Source organism: Serinus canaria, chromosome 3 (genome assembly GCF_022539315.1).
Source record: "Serinus canaria isolate serCan28SL12 chromosome 3, serCan2020, whole genome shotgun sequence".
Lineage (NCBI taxonomy): Eukaryota > Metazoa > Chordata > Aves > Passeriformes > Fringillidae > Serinus > Serinus canaria.
In genome coordinates this window covers 3,203,030-3,215,486 of record NC_066316.1, presented here as the reverse complement: position 1 = coordinate 3,215,486, position 12,457 = coordinate 3,203,030, and the positions used below count along the sequence as shown (strand labels likewise).

The following is a 12,457-nucleotide window of genomic DNA, read 5'->3' as shown; positions in this document are numbered from 1 at the left end:
TCAAGTGAGAAAGCCACTTGAGATCTCTCCACATCACACTCTGGCTGGTTATTCTGGGTAGCAGAAGTGGCTGAGCCGGAGCTGTTATGATCCACAGCACTTTGTGAGGAGTGGGGAAGCAGAGACAGAAACTGGTGCACTCAGAAAATGCCTTGAGAAGGTTCGTGACACAAGTGACTGCAGCTCCCAGAGGAATTGGCACCATGGCACACTCAGCACTGCTGGGCCCTTGGAAGGGGGAGTTAAAAAAATCCCCTGTGGGATGCAGTGAAGGCACTGATTCTGCCAGTGAGAAAGTAATCCCAGGATTTCATCAAATCCCTACCACAGTCACACCCAAACGGATGGCACCGAGTCTCTTCTTTGGGTTTTGAGCTCTTCATTTCTGGAAAACAAGAACACAGAAAGAAATACATGAAGATCTGGAATTGCAGAACAGGGAAATGAAATCAGTTTGTCACAGGAGACTTTTTTTTTATTGACATCTTTAGTTTGTTTTGATGTCTGTAATTAAATCGCTAATTATGTGTTTCTGTTGCAGTGGTCATGCTTTTATTACATAATTGCTACAAGTTTTTCTCTCCCCACTAACAATATTTGTTTAACCTTAGTGCATGCTAGTTACATCCTTCAGAATGGAAAAGCTTAGAAACAGAGTTATTGATTGTTACAATTAACTAAATCAGAGGGGCTCAAAGTTCTTTGCCATAAATTAAATATGTTTTGTGGCACAGGATCAAAGATAATTAAAGGATGAAGCAATTGCAGTCATTAAACAATAAATATTTTTTGATGCCTATTGAAGAAAATAAAGCAATAACAAAAAAAAAAAGGCAGGAAAATGGAGGGATTTTAAAAGGAGGGGAGAAAAGTTTAGCCTAGGGTAAAAACATCATTTTAAAAATATTTTGTACTGTGATCCTTTGAGCTTCCTTCTGTGTTGTCTCAAAAAGCATCTGATTAGGTGAGATGCAATTCAGTCACCTTCTGTTTTTTTTCCCTTTTGAGTTTAGGCATAATTTTTGTCAGTATATTTCAATGTATTCATTAATTTTTCTCATTTGTTTATTTTATGCAAACCATAAGAGACATTTTTTCCTCAGTGAAGATTGCCTCTTTATTTTATTTTGAAATATTTGTATATTTATTTCATTAAATGAGATAATGCTTTTTCTTATTAACATAATTTCCAGTACATTAAACATATTTCTCCACAGACAGAAGAGAGGAATCAGATTAAATGACAGTTAAATCACTTGCAGCAATTTCAACTGTTAAAAGAAATAAGTGTCTCTGTTTTCTTTGTGATCACGAGATGTGCTGTAAAGGGAAATGAAATACTAAAGAAAGGAGGGAAAACATAAAGAAATAATGACTGACTTATTGCAGTAATACCACTGAGAGAAGAAAAACTCACTACAAATAAAAGGAAAAATAATATAGTGGTTTTGAAAGTTACCAAAATTCATTTCTTATTGATGAGATCAGTGCGAGCCTTATACTGAGTAAACTGAGGGGGGGAAAAAATAGCAAAGCACACCCAAAGCCAGACAATGCCATAAACTGTGGGCAATGAAAGAAGGAATAAATACTCTGCATTTGGAGGGCTCTTACTCTAAATGCCTCTAATTTTTAAATAATTTATATTTTATCACATTTAGGGAGGAGAGGGAAGAAGCAATTATCTCTTGGTGAGCCAACCATGCCCCTTTGCTGCTGTGTTCAGGGCTCTCCAAATGTCCAGGTGTCCCTCCTGCAGCTCTCTCCCCTTTTTTTGGGGAGGTGTGGGGCTGCAGAAGGAGGAAGGCATCTTTTATTAACTCTTTTAATAAGATCTTCCAGAATTATTATAATATTTTCTGTCTTAATTATATTTTTATTATTATTATAATTTCCAGAGCCTGAACCAGCTGCTTTGAAGAGATCTTGGGACTGAAGGACTGAGCTGAGGCATTTCTAAGGTAATGTTGGCATTATTGTTTTGCCCTCAGTCAAGATTTCCTCTGTTTGTGCTTTTAGCTGTAAACCAGTTCTTTTTCACCAATTTTAAGTGCCTGATTTTTTAGTCCTGAGCAAGGATTAGTCCAATAGTTGCCATTTTCCTTCTTTTTCTCAGTTCCATCAGTGTGCTCTACAGCTTCACTGATTTCACCTTCAAGCTCAAATCAGAGAAGGGATTCTTGAGAAGGGGGACCTGTTCTAGCTCCCACTCTATCTGAGTTAACTAAAATTATAATTTTTCAAGAATTTAAATGACAGTATTTTTGCTGTTAAATGCCTGATGAGGAAACGTGGTGCCATGGGGTGCAGCATCCTCCTGTATGTGACATGGTGCAGGGAAAGAGGTGGAAAATGTCACCTTGTAAGGCTTTTAAGGAATTGTTTCCTGGGACTGGAGAGCAGGCTCTGCCTTCCTGCTTGTGCTCATCTGCTGCAGCCGAGCAGGGGACACTGCAGGGTCATCACCAAAGACTTTTGCACTCTGGGGTTGGTGTCCCTTGGGCCCCCTTTGGAAGTTGTGTTTGCTGTGCCAAGGGGCCTGGCCAGGCAATGGAGGGGGTAATGGAATTTAGCAGTTGAGGTGACTCTGAGAAATCCCAGAGCATGTGAAACATAATTAAAGAAATAAACCAGGAGCATCTGCCACCATCCTCTGTGGACATCCTGCCAAGCAGAGTCACATCTGTGCCCCTGGAGGGGCACCAGCCCAGCCCTTGCTCACAAATGCTCCAGAGCTTCTGGTGGGCACAGGCCAAGGGTCACTCCAGGTTCTGCCACAGGATCCCTGCCCAGGGAAGTTCTGCACGACAGAGAGAGCTGGTAAGTGGAACTCAATGCACAGAAACATTTCTGATGGTGGTGCTCATACTTACAACCTTCATTACCATATTTTCAGGGGACATAAGAATCATTAATGTGTTTATTGTGCCCTTGTGAGTTGGGGCAGGGTGGTTATCCTTTTTCACACACGTGGAATTGAAACCTAGGCAGGAAAAGTACTGAGCTCCAGCTCGTGTGGGAGGGCTGCCAGAGACCTGCTCCTGTTTTGTGCCTTTTCCTTCAGGATTCTGACCCGTCTTCTTGGCTTTAGGTCCTGGTTCAAGGTGTCTAAATAGGAGATGAGTTTTGCTGGGATTGCTCTGCAGTCAATAAAAAGAGACAGGGATCTCCAAAGTAGAATTCTGACCTCCTCCCAATGGGTTTTGGAGGGTGTCTACAAAACCTGCCTGCTCTCATTGAAATGCCTTAAGAGAGACTTTTGCCTCTCTCTGCTCTGGACACTCGCTAAGGGCGAGATTTGATTCAAAACCTCCATGAAACAGAACATTTCCCTTTTGCCTCTGCTGAAGAGGCCCAGCACAGCTGTAATTAACTTTTGAAGATGCTCCATCGTGGTTACAAAATGTGACTGTGACTTAGAATGTTGCAGGAGGGGCTGAAACAAGCACATTAAAAGCTACCTAGATGAGGTGTGAGGTTCAGTGAACAGATGTCCTGCACTGGATTTTGCTGCAATCCAGTCACCCTCTAAATACCTGTGAAGTTCTTATCACTGTGACAATTGTCCTTTTTGGTCTCAGAATTGGACAGGCAGGGTGACCCAAACCTTCTCCGTGTCCATTTCAGACTTGAGTTTTTAAAAGTGTGAGCAAAGGCTTAGCTAAACATTTTTAAGGAAGCTGTTTTAAAATTGAGTAGATGATGAGAGGAATGTCTTTCAGAATTTACCAAGTTTCTATTTTGCATATTCCATACCGAGGCTGTTTCTTTTCTTGTGACATCGCAAAAAATGAAATTAGTTTTTGACTGGGAGGGGATGATGAGGAAGGTGTTCTCAGAATAACATGATTTAGCTTTTGGGAAATATTAAAGCATGACTAGATTGGACCTTTTTATGTTAGACAACAGCAGTTTTTCCATTCTGCGCTAAATACTCCTTTCAGATTTCTCATCTTGCATGATATTGCCTATTTCATGCCTCTGACAAAGTGGCTGAAACAAGCTCTTTCCCTAAACTCCTGATATTTGTGGATAAAGGATTATTACCTGTGGTATTTTTTAAGCAATGAATAAATTACAGCGTTGTTTAGGCAGATGCAGACAAGGTGTTGGGTTTCTTGTCTGATGCCACAGCAAAGCTTTGTGTCAGAGTTCAGAGGGGATGCAAGAGCATTGTGCTTGATCAGTTGGTTTAGGATCTAAAGTGTCTGGAATATACACTGCAATATTTTCTTATTCTGTTTTTCATACAGTGTTTGGGCTGTGTCACCTATTCCATTGTCACATGGCAATATTTAAAAATAAGTGAGCAAATGAGGGTGTTTAGAGGGTACTGAAATTCATTGGTACCTTGCTGTTGTGGCAGTGCTTGGTGGCACTGCCATTCCACACTCCTGGGGGTTGGCAGTAATGCACCTGCCTTCCCTGGAGAAAGGAGCACACAGGAGCACACCCCTCAGGGCAGAAGGGAATTGGGCTTCTCCTGGCAGCACTGGAGGAAACCTAGTGACACTTCACTCTTGGGTTTGGTGGTTGGTTCTTTGTTTTTATATGACACAATAGGAATGGCAAAAATGAGAGAGAAAAAAATAAGGTTGATTGCTCTTCAGAGAAGACTTTAGACAGCAGAATCTCTCCACTCCAGTGACTCTGGTACATGTCTGACTCGATTATTCCTGTCCTGTTGAAATATGAGGCAGCTGGACAACATCTTGACTGAAATACATTGGAGGAATATGGAAATGTGAAGTACAGCTTTTGTGAAAATCAGAATCTCTGTTCCCTTTATCTGTTACTGCACTTGTTGATTCTTGTGACTGTGATGCAATTGATTATCCCTAAAAATGCTTCTCCCTGAGGTGTGCGGACTGTGCCTTTCTCTAATGGATGAGCAGAGCTCATCCAGTTTCTCCCAGAATTGAGGCAGATCAAGGTTAGAATTTTTAACTTTTGTTTTGTTTGGTGTTTTTTTTTTTTTCCCTGTGACTGTCAGTTCGGTTTTATTTTCCAAAATAAAATTCCAGGGCAATGTTGTAGCCTGCTCTGAAGGCATTCAGCTGCTCTGTTCCTGAGTGTACCTCACACCCAGCCCAGCTTTCTGAGGATGTGAGGTTCAGCCTGTGGTCTGTTCCTCTTCTCCCTGCAGTAACTTTGGCATTTCTAAACCTGTTTGCAGAGCAGAGCAACATCTCAAAGTCATTATATTTTGTGAGTTGCATAATTACTGTGTCTGGATATGAGATGGGGATACCTCAGTGAGGAAAACGTGGACAGGGCTCATTTGCTGCCATTTCTCTCTGTTGGCAGCAGCAGTGGGACACACCACAGCATTCACTGCTGTCCTTTGCATGACAAGGGGCATGAGGTGGTGGGGCAGAGCAAAAAGTGATCATGGCAAACCAGGTTTCAGTAGTTCTCTTGCTTTGTGCAATGGGTCATTGTTTCTTTTTATGGGGATTCAAATGGAAAAAGTGGCTTAGATGGGAAAACAAATCTCTACTTACAGTTTCTCTTGATACTTCCAGCAAATGGGAACATAATAAAATGATTGTGTTTCTTGAAAAAGTTTTCGTTAAATTTAGCTTTGTTTTCTGCTTAAAAAGGGGAGGGGGTGGAGTGATAATAAATGCCATTTGAAAATAGAAGTGTCCTTGGTTTCCTGTTTTCAGTAGGCTTAAGATAATTCATTTGTTCTACTTGTAGTTTGTCAATTGATGCCTCCCTTCCAAAACTGTCTGTGGGCCGCCTTAGCCAGAGTTTCCTACAGTTATTTTTGCACTATTGTTAAACAGAACCATGCAGCATGTTGCTTTTTCAATTTACTGCGTGGGATCTGCACATAGTTTTCCATTGTGGCATATTTGTGTCTTTGTCACTTTTATTGTTTATATGCCAGCATATGGCCAGAAAAAAACAAACTTCTTTCCTCAGTTTTCTTCTTTTGTATTGTTTAGTCCACAGTGCCTTTACAGCAACAATTTGTAAAAATCAAATTCCTGGAATGTAATTGGTTTGCTTGAAAAAAAGAAGGAAAACTAGGAGAATACATCTCAGGGATTAGTGAATATTTAGGAATGGCTTTATTTTCCTACCCAGGGCTGCACACAGGGCAAAAAAGCCAATGCCTGTTTTTATTTAAACTTCAGTTTGGTCACTTAGGCTCATATATCTCACCACGCCACTTGCACAAACATTAGTGCCTGCATCAAGATCTTCTCTAGAGCAAGCATTGCCAAAATCTGCCAGCATGGGTATCAGGGTCTGACAAGGACCAGATGTTTGCATTTGTGGGATATGGAACCCCAAACCCAGCAGTTGTCCAGCTGCTGCTTTATTGCAGTTGATCTAAAATTGACCAGAGATATACAGGGTTTGGATTTGTTTTTTTAACAGTACTGACAGTGTAGTTTGAGGTTGTAGAAAATACCATTTTTTCTTAATTTTTGTGTGGCATCAATGATTACATGACATCCTGATAAAAACATTTCTTGGTTTATCTGCTACTAAAAATCAATACAAACTAGGCCATATCCATGAAGTGATGAGCTCTGTTGTTCCATAGGTTATTGGCACCCACTGGCACGTGATTTGGCTGTGATTTGAGGCAGGAATGTTGTTGTAGCACAGCTCCTGAAAAACAAGGAGTTAAATTTTAAAGCAAAATAATCATTCACTTGCAAAACTCTGCTTTCTTGTCAGTGCACTTCCAATGTACCACATATTTTTAGCAGTAACCAAAGACCAGGAACCAGTTTGAAATCCCATCTAACAGATGGATAAATCATGAGAAATCCACAGTGTTGGCTTCTCCTGGATTTTCCATTGGTTGGAAGCTGTTGCACACCACACAACCCACCACGTAAAAGCCTGCTGGAAACAAAATATGAATTTTCTGTAGTTCCTTTGGTTAGTGAAGTATTTTCAAGAATACCAACAGTGATTTGAGGTAAAGAATCCCTGCAGCAATTAGGATTCATTTGCTGCTGGAGCACTTTATTAATTACACGTTTGTAACCACATGGATGGTCACAAAACCGTTCGCACATGTCTGAATTTGGAGATTTGCAGACAGAAGATTTAACGTAAACATGGAAATGTTAAACTACTCATCTGTAGCCTGCAAAGAAGATAACAAGAAGGATTCTGTTCTCAGTGTGATTTGTGAACAATGCTAAGTAAATATTCATCATTAATATATAATAACTGTTGCTTTTGGCAGTTCACTTTTCATTTAATTTGATAATGTGTCCAGTAAATGAAGTGGTACAGGCTGCAGTGTTTTACCATCACAATTGCATATTTTCAATCATTGTTAAATGAAGGCAGCTCAAGGCAAAGCTTTAACCCCCACTAGTTTTGTGTGTGATAAAAAGAGAAGGCGCTATCAATCTTTATTGTCTGTCTCGCTCACTGTAATTGCATTCAATAGTCCACTGATTCTGTTGTCTGTGCTAATGTCAGGAACAGGGAAGAGCCAGATGCTCAGACTTGATCAGATGCATCCAGTGGCCACTTTGATAAGTTGGCAGCAAGGCTCTGGCTTGGATGATAAATTGTGAGTGCTGCAGATTATGAGCAGCTGAACACCAGGAGTGTGTGTGGGGAAACTTCTTACCTGCTTGGAATCTGCATTCCAGTGCCAGCCAAAGGCCAGCCCAGGGGTTATTCCAATGCATCTCATGCTGGGAAGGTGCCAGGGAGTTGTATTCTCATGGACAGTAACACAACAAAAAACCCAAACAGCCTCAGAGAGATTTGAACATGACATTGAATAGTCCCACACTGTAAAAGGTGTTTCAAAATAGTCTCCAGAAGTTATGGTTATCTGATTCAACAGGAGAGCTTTGGAATTATGTTGTTCCATGCTTTCATCCATCTTAAAAGTTGTGCTTTCTTGGCACCTTTCTTCCCCCCTCTAATCTGCAGTAGTGCCTGGAATGTTCTGCAGAGGATCAAACAATAATGCTTAGTGCAGTATGAGCAGTGATGGATCTTTGTGAGGAAAAAACTCCAGTGTAGACCAGGGGACTGTGGAAGAAGGTGCTTTCTACAGGTGCTCTGCCCCTTTAACGTTCCTCACAGGTTAGTTATAACTGTTTAAGCTCTTCAGTGAGTGTCATTCCTCAGACAAGTAGTTGTTAAAAGAGATCTGGAAAGACTCAGAAGTCTCACCTTCACCCAGTTCATATCATTTGTGCAGAAAATGCTCCTGTTTTCCCTCAGGATTGATGTGAAAGGTGTCATCCTAACTGTGGATGGTGCTTAAAAGTTTGTTGTGTGAGGTATCACTTGTGGCTGACAGTCCCAGGCTGTGTGTGCAGCAGGCCTAGGTTTTGGTTGGTACAATTTTAACTTTTGGGATGCTCAAGGAGAGGACAAGACAATCCTTTCAGCATCACTTCTCTTGAGTACTTCAGGCAGCTCCTTTGACTGCTGCAGGTGTGTAGGGGCATCAGCCTCACCCAGTGCAGTGTGGCCACATGCTAAATAACCTCTGCTAAGGCTCTGATGTGTACATAAAAGAATTATTTGAGGAAGTTTGGAAAACTAAAATTAGTTCCTTAAATTCAACAGTACCTACTGTTGCCTTTTTCCAACCCCATTGCATTTTTTTCAAATTAATTAAAGTGCACAGATGTTCAATTAATGCCTAAAAAAATCCATGGCTACAGCTGTGAAGCAACATTGTTGAGATTTAACATATCTAATGTTTCTCTCTTTTGAAGAAATTCTATTAATGACACTCTGCTAAATAACTTTGCATTGATAAATTAAAGGAAATGTGGAGTAAACTAGAAGGAGATGTCAGCTGTCTGCTCCACTTATTTATGAGAATAACAGAGAAGCCCAAAATAAAAGATCTGCTTTTCATTTTCTTATACTAACACGTGGAAGAACTCTGGTTTCTAGGCAAAATGTATCAATTTAGCTGGAAATTATCGATACCTCTCTTGCAATTCATGCAGAGGTAGCTTGAAAAAGCTGCCATGGAAAAGCCAGCTGCTAACACTAAGCCTATTGGGATGGGGAATTCCTTCAGTGCTGCCTTGTAAGGTGGAATAACAGCAGAGTCTTGCATGTGAGCCATGGTAACTGCTAATACCTTGGGGGCTTTTAATTTACATTGTTAAATTCTGGTATAAGGCAAAGAGCTCAGGATAATGCAGGAGATGTGGTGAGAACAGCAGAGGTGCTGCTGGACCAGGGGCTGTTTGAGGTCTAGTTGTGCTCAGGGAAGGGTCTCAGATACAGAATGGTGAAGCTGAGTTGGATGTGAGGGCCAGCAAATATTTGTGTGTTCTGTGGGGTGTCCTCAGTTTCTGAACTGAACTGCCTGAGCCACATGAATTTATCTGGTGTGAAGTGTAAAATACAGAAGAGGAGTTTAATACTTTAAATTGTCACAGTTTCTCTGCTAGGCCAGCTGGTGTCCAGTGGAGGGCTAAATTTCCTCCCCCCAGTAAAGGCACCAGTAATCCTCATTTTCATTCAGCACAGAGGATTTTGCCCCTGAGTTATTTTGTTGGTAGCCTTTATCTTCCTAAGCATGAACTGATAACCCAGAAGAGACTGAAGGCACGAGCTTGTGCTTCAGGATGTCCCATCCTGTGCTTCTAACACCTGGGCTGTTGCTCAGTTTGTATCTTCTGCACACAAATCAAGGCATTTTCTGACAAAGAGAATTACCAGTAAGATCACGTTCAGTGAAGTGAAGCTGGGCTTTGTGCTGATGTTTCCTGTGTTAGGCCAGAATTCCAGCTCCTAAATTAGAGCAGCTCCACTGGAACTAGAAAAGATCATTTATACAACTGTCCCCTTGATTGGTTTGGCTCCAAACATCTAGAGAACTGCTTAGTGATACAGCACAGGATTGTTTTTAATCTTAACTACTTGCCATTAAATCAAAACGAAGTAATTTTTACAGGCTAGTTAGTTGTAAAGGAATACCCTTTAAAATTCCCTCAGGAGTTTTCTCCAGGTTTGACAAGTTGGTTTCTACTTCAGGTGGAGCTGTGTCATTTGTAGTGTTTGTACAAGCACTCATTGCTGGTGCATTCAGGAGTGGGGAGTTTCTTTCTTTTCAGCTCTCAGGTAACCTTAGAAGCAATAATCATACCTGTCTCTTCCAAGTGGTGTGGCTTCACTGGATAATTTTGGAAATTGATTTGCTAACAGTCTGCTAGACATGAGTTCAGTGCTCTAGGACTTTCTTTCTGAAAGCTTTACCAGAACAGTAGATAAGAGATAGGACCTGATTTTTGTCTGGGGCCAAAAAAGGCATTTTGTGCATGAAAAATATTGTCTGTATGTTTTTGCAGCTGCAAATAATTGGGAATAAACGTAACGGCTGGAGCTATTGCTTCATTTGTGTTTGCAGTGATTGCAGCCCAGTCTCACTACTCTGAATGCATCCCTGATTCTGCTGTCAGGGAAGTTACTCATTCCCACTCCAGCAGACCAGGATCTGCACTGGATGGGGGTCTCAGGTGGGACAAAAAGGGGAAAACTGAGAGCACATGGGAAGAAAAAATATGTGTCCAATATCTGCCTTTAAGAGTGGGAAAGAACCAGGCTTAAAAATATTCTGATGTTCTTCTCCAATGGTGCTACATTCAGAATTACCGTGCCTAGAAACTGTTGGCTGCAGAGGAGAGAATTCTTCCCTTTAACTCAAAAACCTTCAATTCACAATCAAGCATCTGAAATTCAAATTTCTTTGAGATAAATTGCCTCAAATTAAGGAACCAAGCCAATTTTCTTTTAAAAGATAAAGACAAGTCCCTGAACTTAGCAATAGATGAGTATGTGAGAATAAAGTTTGTAGTTAGGACCAGTTTGAGGAAGCAGAGAAGAATTTCTGAAACATCTCAGAAACATTCAATTTGAATTTCATCCTGAAAAAGTTTTGGCATGAAATTGCTCTCAATTTTGTGGTGTACTATGCAAGGTAAGCTTCTCTTAGCTATGGACAGGAGCCCAAGTCCACAGCCTTTGGAAGTCACCAGCACCTTTGCAGTTGAATCAGCAGATCTAGGATCCTATTTAATGAACTTGTAGTATTTTAAAAATAAAAACCTCCTTTTTTCTCTTTTGCTTTTAAAGCAATTTCAGAGCAGTGGGGTCAGATTGAGTTCTGTCAGAGGAACTCAGTGCTCTGATTTCTCACTTTGTGCAGTAATTCGTGCTTGTGTTAAGTTGAACGTTGTGACTGGACATTGTGCTCTTGATGAGCTGAAAATCTTCACCTTTGGAAGGAGAGCAGTGACTGTGCAAAATGAAAGTTGTTAGAGACAGGCTTTAAACTTTTCCCTTTTTACTTCTCATAGGGGTTTTATTAGTGGTGAGCTGGGCAGATTTGAACAAAACCCTGCTGATGCTTTTTATGCATTTTCCTGTGTTTGTAGAATTGGTTTGAGTTATGTTACAGAGTCTGGAGTGTAAAGTTCCCTGGCTGTAGTGGGTTTCTGTGTTATATTTTAAAATATCTGCATGCTGAGATATCCAGTAATGTGCTTTTTCAATAGGAGTTTGGGGAGAAAGCTCAGCATTTTGAACATGTGCTGTAAATTCTTCATTTGGCTTGCCCTGGAATTTTCAAGGAGTATTTGTGGATTCCTGTGAGTGTTGTCAGCACATTGTTGGGGAGGGGATTCAGTGTGTATGTAGTGGCTGTGAACAGGTCCATGAAAAGCAGCCACAGAAACTTCCAGGAGCATTTTGTGGTGAAGCCTAACACCATCACTGGGTATCTGCACAGATGTTAAATGGCTGTCACAAAAAAAAAAAAAATCAGAAACGTTCAGGTGTTGAAAATTATTCAAATTATGTAAATATTCAGATGTTTCATATAAAAATAAGAAGATGCCACCTTGTGGTAAGAATGATGCTTTAGTGTATCCATGAACCTTTTGGGTGAGCAGGCAAGGATTTTAAAATTCTTTTCTAAGCAATAATTTAGCAAATAAAATTAAATTTTGTGTCGAGAAGTGCACAGCCAAACTTCCCCTTTCCCTTGTGTTTTCCTTCTCTTTGTGTACTCAGGATTTTCACAGGAGAGCTGAAGCAAAGGCTGAATGTTTCCCAGCTTTGTATTCCTGTGTCTTTTCCAAGCTGTTTGCTGTTACCCCAAAAAGTGGGGCTGGCAGGAGGGACCCTCTTTCCCTGGAAAGAGCTCTGGGGGCTGAACCTTTTTGTTGTGGTTGTTGCTTTGGGGTTAATTGTGGGGCCAGGCTGAGGGAGCAAAGTCTTGTCTCTCATCTTGTCACTCTTTTCTACTCAGCACTCTGAGCAACTGTGATTTGATTTGTGGCCAAACGTGAAAAATATGGAAAAACAAAGGTTTTAAAAGATGGATAAGATCTCTAAATTTATCTAACAGGCAGACAGGGATCATACCTGTGGCATTATAATGGATATCTGTACTTTATAATGGATTATATAAAGTTTGTCTTTGCCT

The 12,457-nt window shown here is 40.7% G+C and overlaps 1 long non-coding RNA gene across 1 annotated transcript in view; it reads left to right on the top strand.

The window, feature by feature from the left end:
• The first annotated feature begins 1,910 nt into the window (after nucleotides 1–1,910).
• The window catches only part of LOC108962551 (uncharacterized), a 319,214-nt gene continuing 308,667 nt past the window's right edge, over nucleotides 1,911–12,457 (top strand). Inside the window, exon 1 of the long non-coding RNA XR_001991221.3 lies at nucleotides 1,911–1,961. This is a non-coding gene — a long non-coding RNA (uncharacterized LOC108962551). The remainder of the gene's footprint in view (nucleotides 1,962–12,457) is intronic.